Below are 9,522 nucleotides of genomic sequence, written 5' to 3'. Positions count from 1 at the left end.
ATTCGGTATAAACAACTATATATTTTCTGAAAGTAGACCTTCTAAGGATTCCATTTCACCCCCCCTTTTACATATACACAACTTATTGTTTTCACAGCCACACAATTTGAAGTTCAACATCTGTGTGTCAAAGTAACGCTTAGTATGTGACTCGGTACACGCTTAGTATGGTCTGGTACCCACAAAGGCGAATTCGGTATAAACATCTATATATTTTCTGAAAGTAGACCTTCTAAGGATTCCATTTCATCCCCCTTTTACATATGCACAACTTATTGTTTTCACAGCCACACAATTTGAAGTTCAACAGCTGTGTGTCAATGGCAGGCCTATTATGTGACTCGGTACACGCTTAGTATGGTCTGGTACCCACAAAGGCGAATTCGGTATAAACATCTATATATTTTCTGAAAGTAGACCTTCTAAGGATTCCATTTCACCTCCCTTTTACCTATGCACAACTTATTGTTTTCACAGCCACACAATTTGAAGTTCAACAGCTGTGTGTCAATGGCAGGCCTATTATGTGACTCGGTACACCTTTGGTATGGCCTGGTACCCACAAAGGCGAATTCGGTATAAACAACTATATATTTTCTGAAAGTAGACCTTCTAAGGATTCCATTTCACCCCCCTTTTACATATGCACAACTTATTGTTTTCACAGCCACACAATTTGAAGTTCAACATCTGTGTGTCAAAGTAACGCTTAGTATGTGACTCGGTACACGCTTAGTATGGTCTGGTACCCACAAAGGCGAATTCGGTATAAACATCTATATATTTTCTGAAAGTAGACCTTCTAAGGATTCCATTTCATCCCCCTTTTACATATGCACAACTTATTGTTTTCACAGCCACACAATTTGAAGTTCAACAGCTGTGTGTCAGTGGCAGGCCTATTATGTGACTCGGTACACGCTTAGTATGGTCTGGTACCCACAAAGGCGAATTCGGTATAAACATCTATATATTTTCTGAAAGTAGACCTTCTAAGGATTCCATTTCACCTCCCTTTTACCTATGCACAACTTATTGTTTTCACAGCCACACAATTTGAAGTTCAACAGCTGTGTGTCAATGGCAGGCCTATTATGTGACTCGGTACACCTTTGGTATGGCCTGGTACCCACAAAGGCGAATTCGGTATAAACAACTATATATTTTCTGAAAGTAGACCTTCTAAGGATTCCATTTCACCCCCCTTTTACATATGCACAACTTATTGTTTTCACAGCCACACAATTTGAAGTTCAACATCTGTGTGTCAAAGTAACGCTTAGTATGTGACTCGGTACACGCTTAGTATGGTCTGGTACCCACAAAGGCGAATTCGGTATAAACATCTATATATTTTCTGAAAGTAGACCTTCTAAGGATTCCATTTCACGCCCCTTTTACATATGCACAACTTATTGTTTTCACAGCCACACAATTTGAAGTTCAACATCTGTGTGTCAAAGTAACGCTTAGTATGTGACTCGGTACACGCTTAGTATGGTCTGGTACCCACAAAGGCGAATTCGGTATAAACAACTATATATTTTCTGAAAGTAGACCTTCTAAGGATTCCATTTCACCCCCCTTTTACATATACACAACTTATTGTTTTCACAGCCACACAATTTGAAGTTCAACATCTGTGTGTCAAAGTAACGCTTAGTATGTGACTCGGTACACGCTTAGTATGGTCTGGTACCCACAAAGGCGAATTCGGTATAAACAACTATATATTTTCTGAAAGTAGACCTTCTAAGGATTCCATTTCACCCCCCCTTTTACATATACACAACTTATTGTTTTCACAGCCACACAATTTGAAGTTCAACATCTGTGTGTCAAAGTAACGCTTAGTATGTGACTCGGTACACGCTTAGTATGGTCTGGTACCCACAAAGGCGAATTCGGTATAAACATCTATATATTTTCTGAAAGTAGACCTTCTAAGGATTCCATTTCATCCCCCTTTTACATATGCACAACTTATTGTTTTCACAGCCACACAATTTGAAGTTCAACAGCTGTGTGTCAATGGCAGGCCTATTATGTGACTCGGTACACGCTTAGTATGGTCTGGTACCCACAAAGGCGAATTCGGTATAAACATCTATATATTTTCTGAAAGTAGACCTTCTAAGGATTCCATTTCACCTCCCTTTTACCTATGCACAACTTATTGTTTTCACAGCCACACAATTTGAAGTTCAACAGCTGTGTGTCAATGGCAGGCCTATTATGTGACTCGGTACACCTTTGGTATGGCCTGGTACCCACAAAGGCGAATTCGGTATAAACAACTATATATTTTCTGAAAGTAGACCTTCTAAGGATTCCATTTCACCCCCCTTTTACATATGCACAACTTATTGTTTTCACAGCCACACAATTTGAAGTTCAACATCTGTGTGTCAAAGTAACGCTTAGTATGTGACTCGGTACACGCTTAGTATGGTCTGGTACCCACAAAGGCGAATTCGGTATAAACATCTATATATTTTCTGAAAGTAGACCTTCTAAGGATTCCATTTCATCCCCCTTTTACATATGCACAACTTATTGTTTTCACAGCCACACAATTTGAAGTTCAACAGCTGTGTGTCAGTGGCAGGCCTATTATGTGACTCGGTACACGCTTAGTATGGTCTGGTACCCACAAAGGCGAATTCGGTATAAACATCTATATATTTTCTGAAAGTAGACCTTCTAAGGATTCCATTTCACCTCCCTTTTACCTATGCACAACTTATTGTTTTCACAGCCACACAATTTGAAGTTCAACAGCTGTGTGTCAATGGCAGGCCTATTATGTGACTCGGTACACCTTTGGTATGGCCTGGTACCCACAAAGGCGAATTCGGTATAAACAACTATATATTTTCTGAAAGTAGACCTTCTAAGGATTCCATTTCACCCCCCTTTTACATATGCACAACTTATTGTTTTCACAGCCACACAATTTGAAGTTCAACATCTGTGTGTCAAAGTAATGCTTAGTATGTGACTCGGTACACGCTTAGTATGGTCTGGTACCCACAAAGGCGAATTCGGTATAAACATCTATATATTTTCTGAAAGTAGACCTTCTAAGGATTCCATTTCACGCCCCTTTTACATATGCACAACTTATTGTTTTCACAGCCACACAATTTGAAGTTCAACATCTGTGTGTCAAAGTAACGCTTAGTATGTGACTCGGTACACGCTTAGTATGGTCTGGTACCCACAAAGGCGAATTCGGTATAAACAACTATATATTTTCTGAAAGTAGACCTTCTAAGGATTCCATTTCACCCCCCTTTTACATATACACAACTTATTGTTTTCACAGCCACACAATTTGAAGTTCAACATCTGTGTGTCAAAGTAACGCTTAGTATGTGACTCGGTACACGCTTAGTATGGTCTGGTACCCACAAAGGCGAATTCGGTATAAACATCTATATATTTTCTGAAAGTAGACCTTCTAAGGATTCCATTTCATCCCCCTTTTACATATGCACAACTTATTGTTTTCACAGCCACACAATTTGAAGTTCAACAGCTGTGTGTCAATGGCAGGCCTATTATGTGACTCGGTACACGCTTAGTATGGTCTGGTACCCACAAAGGCGAATTCGGTATAAACATCTATATATTTTCTGAAAGTAGACCTTCTAAGGATTCCATTTCACCTCCCTTTTACCTATGCACAACTTATTGTTTTCACAGCCACACAATTTGAAGTTCAACAGCTGTGTGTCAATGGCAGGCCTATTATGTGACTCGGTACACCTTTGGTATGGCCTGGTACCCACAAAGGCGAATTCGGTATAAACAACTATATATTTTCTGAAAGTAGACCTTCTAAGGATTCCATTTCACCCCCCTTTTACATATGCACAACTTATTGTTTTCACAGCCACACAATTTGAAGTTCAACATCTGTGTGTCAAAGTAACGCTTAGTATGTGACTCGGTACACGCTTAGTATGGTCTGGTACCCACAAAGGCGAATTCGGTATAAACATCTATATATTTTCTGAAAGTAGACCTTCTAAGGATTCCATTTCATCCCCCTTTTACATATGCACAACTTATTGTTTTCACAGCCACACAATTTGAAGTTCAACAGCTGTGTGTCAGTGGCAGGCCTATTATGTGACTCGGTACACGCTTAGTATGGTCTGGTACCCACAAAGGCGAATTCGGTATAAACATCTATATATTTTCTGAAAGTAGACCTTCTAAGGATTCCATTTCACCTCCTTTTTACCTATGCACAACTTATTGTTTTCACAGCCACACAATTTGAAGTTCAACAGCTGTGTGTCAATGGCAGGCCTATTATGTGACTCGGTACACCTTTGGTATGGCCTGGTACCCACAAAGGCGAATTCGGTATAAACAACTATATATTTTCTGAAAGTAGACCTTCTAAGGATTCCATTTCACCCCCCTTTTACATATGCACAACTTATTGTTTTCACAGCCACACAATTTGAAGTTCAACATCTGTGTGTCAAAGTAACGCTTAGTATGTGACTCGGTACACGCTTAGTATGGTCTGGTACCCACAAAGGCAAATTCGGTATAAACATCTATATATTTTCTGAAAGTAGACCTTCTAAGGATTCCATTTCACGCCCCTTTTACATATGCACAACTTATTGTTTTCACAGCCACACAATTTGAAGTTCAACATCTGTGTGTCAAAGTAACGCTTAGTATGTGACTCGGTACACGCTTAGTATGGTCTGGTACCCACAAAGGCGAATTCGGTATAAACAACTATATATTTTCTGAAAGTAGACCTTCTAAGGATTCCATTTCACCCCCCTTTTACATATACACAACTTATTGTTTTCACAGCCACACAATTTGAAGTTCAACATCTGTGTGTCAAAGTAACGCTTAGTATGTGACTCGGTACACGCTTAGTATGGTCTGGTACCCACAAAGGCGAATTCGGTATAAACAACTATATATTTTCTGAAAGTAGACCTTCTAAGGATTCCATTTCACCCCCCCTTTTACATATACACAACTTATTGTTTTCACAGCCACACAATTTGAAGTTCAACATCTGTGTGTCAAAGTAACGCTTAGTATGTGACTCGGTACACGCTTAGTATGGTCTGGTACCCACAAAGGCGAATTCGGTATAAACATCTATATATTTTCTGAAAGTAGACCTTCTAAGGATTCCATTTCATCCCCCTTTTACATATGCACAACTTATTGTTTTCACAGCCACACAATTTGAAGTTCAACAGCTGTGTGTCAATGGCAGGCCTATTATGTGACTCGGTACACGCTTAGTATGGTCTGGTACCCACAAAGGCGAATTCGGTATAAACATCTATATATTTTCTGAAAGTAGACCTTCTAAGGATTCCATTTCACCTCCCTTTTACCTATGCACAACTTATTGTTTTCACAGCCACACAATTTGAAGTTCAACAGCTGTGTGTCAATGGCAGGCCTATTATGTAACTCGGTACACCTTTGGTATGGCCTGGTACCCACAAAGGCGAATTCGGTATAAACAACTATATATTTTCTGAAAGTAGACCTTCTAAGGATTCCATTTCACCCCCCTTTTACATATGCACAACTTATTGTTTTCACAGCCACACAATTTGAAGTTCAACATCTGTGTGTCAAAGTAACGCTTAGTATGTGACTCGGTACACGCTTAGTATGGTCTGGTACCCACAAAGGCGAATTCGGTATAAACATCTATATATTTTCTGAAAGTAGACCTTCTAAGGATTCCATTTCATCCCCCTTTTACATATGCACAACTTATTGTTTTCACAGCCACACAATTTGAAGTTCAACAGCTGTGTGTCAGTGGCAGGCCTATTATGTGACTCGGTACACGCTTAGTATGGTCTGGTACCCACAAAGGCGAATTCGGTATAAACATCTATATATTTTCTGAAAGTAGACCTTCTAAGGATTCCATTTCACCTCCCTTTTACCTATGCACAACTTATTGTTTTCACAGCCACACAATTTGAAGTTCAACAGCTGTGTGTCAATGGCAGGCCTATTATGTGACTCGGTACACCTTTGGTATGGCCTGGTACCCACAAAGGCGAATTCGGTATAAACAACTATATATTTTCTGAAAGTAGACCTTCTAAGGATTCCATTTCACCCCCCTTTTACATATGCACAACTTATTGTTTTCACAGCCACACAATTTGAAGTTCAACATCTGTGTGTCAAAGTAATGCTTAGTATGTGACTCGGTACACGCTTAGTATGGTCTGGTACCCACAAAGGCGAATTCGGTATAAACATCTATATATTTTCTGAAAGTAGACCTTCTAAGGATTCCATTTCACGCCCCTTTTACATATGCACAACTTATTGTTTTCACAGCCACACAATTTGAAGTTCAACATCTGTGTGTCAAAGTAACGCTTAGTATGTGACTCGGTACACGCTTAGTATGGTCTGGTACCCACAAAGGCGAATTCGGTATAAACAACTATATATTTTCTGAAAGTAGACCTTCTAAGGATTCCATTTCACCCCCCTTTTACATATACACAACTTATTGTTTTCACAGCCACACAATTTGAAGTTCAACATCTGTGTGTCAAAGTAACGCTTAGTATGTGACTCGGTACACGCTTAGTATGGTCTGGTACCCACAAAGGCGAATTCGGTATAAACATCTATATATTTTCTGAAAGTAGACCTTCTAAGGATTCCATTTCATCCCCCTTTTACATATGCACAACTTATTGTTTTCACAGCCACACAATTTGAAGTTCAACAGCTGTGTGTCAATGGCAGGCCTATTATGTGACTCGGTACACGCTTAGTATGGTCTGGTACCCACAAAGGCGAATTCGGTATAAACAACTATATATTTTCTGAAAGTAGACCTTCTAAGGATTCCATTTCACCTCCCTTTTACCTATGCACAACTTATTGTTTTCACAGCCACACAATTTGAAGTTCAACAGCTGTGTGTCAATGGCAGGCCTATTATGTGACTCGGTACACCTTTGGTATGGCCTGGTACCCACAAAGGCGAATTCGGTATAAACAACTATATATTTTCTGAAAGTAGACCTTCTAAGGATTCCATTTCACCCCCCTTTTACATATGCACAACTTATTGTTTTCACAGCCACACAATTTGAAGTTCAACATCTGTGTGTCAAAGTAACGCTTAGTATGTGACTCGGTACACGCTTAGTATGGTCTGGTACCCACAAAGGCGAATTCGGTATAAACATCTATATATTTTCTGAAAGTAGACCTTCTAAGGATTCCATTTCATCCCCCTTTTACATATGCACAACTTATTGTTTTCACAGCCACACAATTTGAAGTTCAACAGCTGTGTGTCAGTGGCAGGCCTATTATGTGACTCGGTACACGCTTAGTATGGTCTGGTACCCACAAAGGCGAATTCGGTATAAACATCTATATATTTTCTGAAAGTAGACCTTCTAAGGATTCCATTTCACCTCCCTTTTACCTATGCACAACTTATTGTTTTCACAGCCACACAATTTGAAGTTCAACAGCTGTGTGTCAATGGCAGGCCTATTATGTGACTCGGTACACCTTTGGTATGGCCTGGTACCCACAAAGGCGAATTCGGTATAAACAACTATATATTTTCTGAAAGTAGACCTTCTAAGGATTCCATTTCACCCCCCTTTTACATATGCACAACTTATTGTTTTCACAGCCACACAATTTGAAGTTCAACATCTGTGTGTCAAAGTAATGCTTAGTATGTGACTCGGTACACGCTTAGTATGGTCTGGTACCCACAAAGGCGAATTCGGTATAAACATCTATATATTTTCTGAAAGTAGACCTTCTAAGGATTCCATTTCACGCCCCTTTTACATATGCACAACTTATTGTTTTCACAGCCACACAATTTGAAGTTCAACATCTGTGTGTCAAAGTAACGCTTAGTATGTGACTCGGTACACGCTTAGTATGGTCTGGTACCCACAAAGGCGAATTCGGTATAAACAACTATATATTTTCTGAAAGTAGACCTTCTAAGGATTCCATTTCACCCCCCTTTTACATATACACAACTTATTGTTTTCACAGCCACACAATTTGAAGTTCAACATCTGTGTGTCAAAGTAACGCTTAGTATGTGACTCGGTACACGCTTAGTATGGTCTGGTACCCACAAAGGCGAATTCGGTATAAACAACTATATATTTTCTGAAAGTAGACCTTCTAAGGATTCCATTTCACCCCCCCTTTTACATATACACAACTTATTGTTTTCACAGCCACACAATTTGAAGTTCAACATCTGTGTGTCAAAGTAACGCTTAGTATGTGACTCGGTACACGCTTAGTATGGTCTGGTACCCACAAAGGCGAATTCGGTATAAACATCTATATATTTTCTGAAAGTAGACCTTCTAAGGATTCCATTTCATCCCCCTTTTACATATGCACAACTTATTGTTTTCACAGCCACACAATTTGAAGTTCAACAGCTGTGTGTCAATGGCAGGCCTATTATGTGACTCGGTACACGCTTAGTATGGTCTGGTACCCACAAAGGCGAATTCGGTATAAACATCTATATATTTTCTGAAAGTAGACCTTCTAAGGATTCCATTTCACCTCCCTTTTACCTATGCACAACTTATTGTTTTCACAGCCACACAATTTGAAGTTCAACAGCTGTGTGTCAATGGCAGGCCTATTATGTGACTCGGTACACCTTTGGTATGGCCTGGTACCCACAAAGGCGAATTCGGTATAAACAACTATATATTTTCTGAAAGTAGACCTTCTAAGGATTCCATTTCACCCCCCTTTTACATATGCACAACTTATTGTTTTCACAGCCACACAATTTGAAGTTCAACATCTGTGTGTCAAAGTAACGCTTAGTATGTGACTCGGTACACGCTTAGTATGGTCTGGTACCCACAAAGGCGAATTCGGTATAAACATCTATATATTTTCTGAAAGTAGACCTTCTAAGGATTCCATTTCATCCCCCTTTTACATATGCACAACTTATTGTTTTCACAGCCACACAATTTGAAGTTCAACAGCTGTGTGTCAGTGGCAGGCCTATTATGTGACTCGGTACACGCTTAGTATGGTCTGGTACCCACAAAGGCGAATTCGGTATAAACATCTATATATTTTCTGAAAGTAGACCTTCTAAGGATTCCATTTCACCTCCCTTTTACCTATGCACAACTTATTGTTTTCACAGCCACACAATTTGAAGTTCAACAGCTGTGTGTCAATGGCAGGCCTATTATGTGACTCGGTACACCTTTGGTATGGCCTGGTACCCACAAAGGCGAATTCGGTATAAACAACTATATATTTTCTGAAAGTAGACCTTCTAAGGATTCCATTTCACCCCCCTTTTACATATGCACAACTTATTGTTTTCACAGCCACACAATTTGAAGTTCAACATCTGTGTGTCAAAGTAATGCTTAGTATGTGACTCGGTACACGCTTAGTATGGTCTGGTACCCACAAAGGCGAATTCGGTATAAACATCTA

This window comes from Sardina pilchardus, chromosome 13 (genome assembly GCF_963854185.1).
Source record: "Sardina pilchardus chromosome 13, fSarPil1.1, whole genome shotgun sequence".
NCBI classification, from domain to species: domain Eukaryota; kingdom Metazoa; phylum Chordata; class Actinopteri; order Clupeiformes; family Clupeidae; genus Sardina; species Sardina pilchardus.
This window is presented reverse-complemented; position numbering follows the sequence as displayed.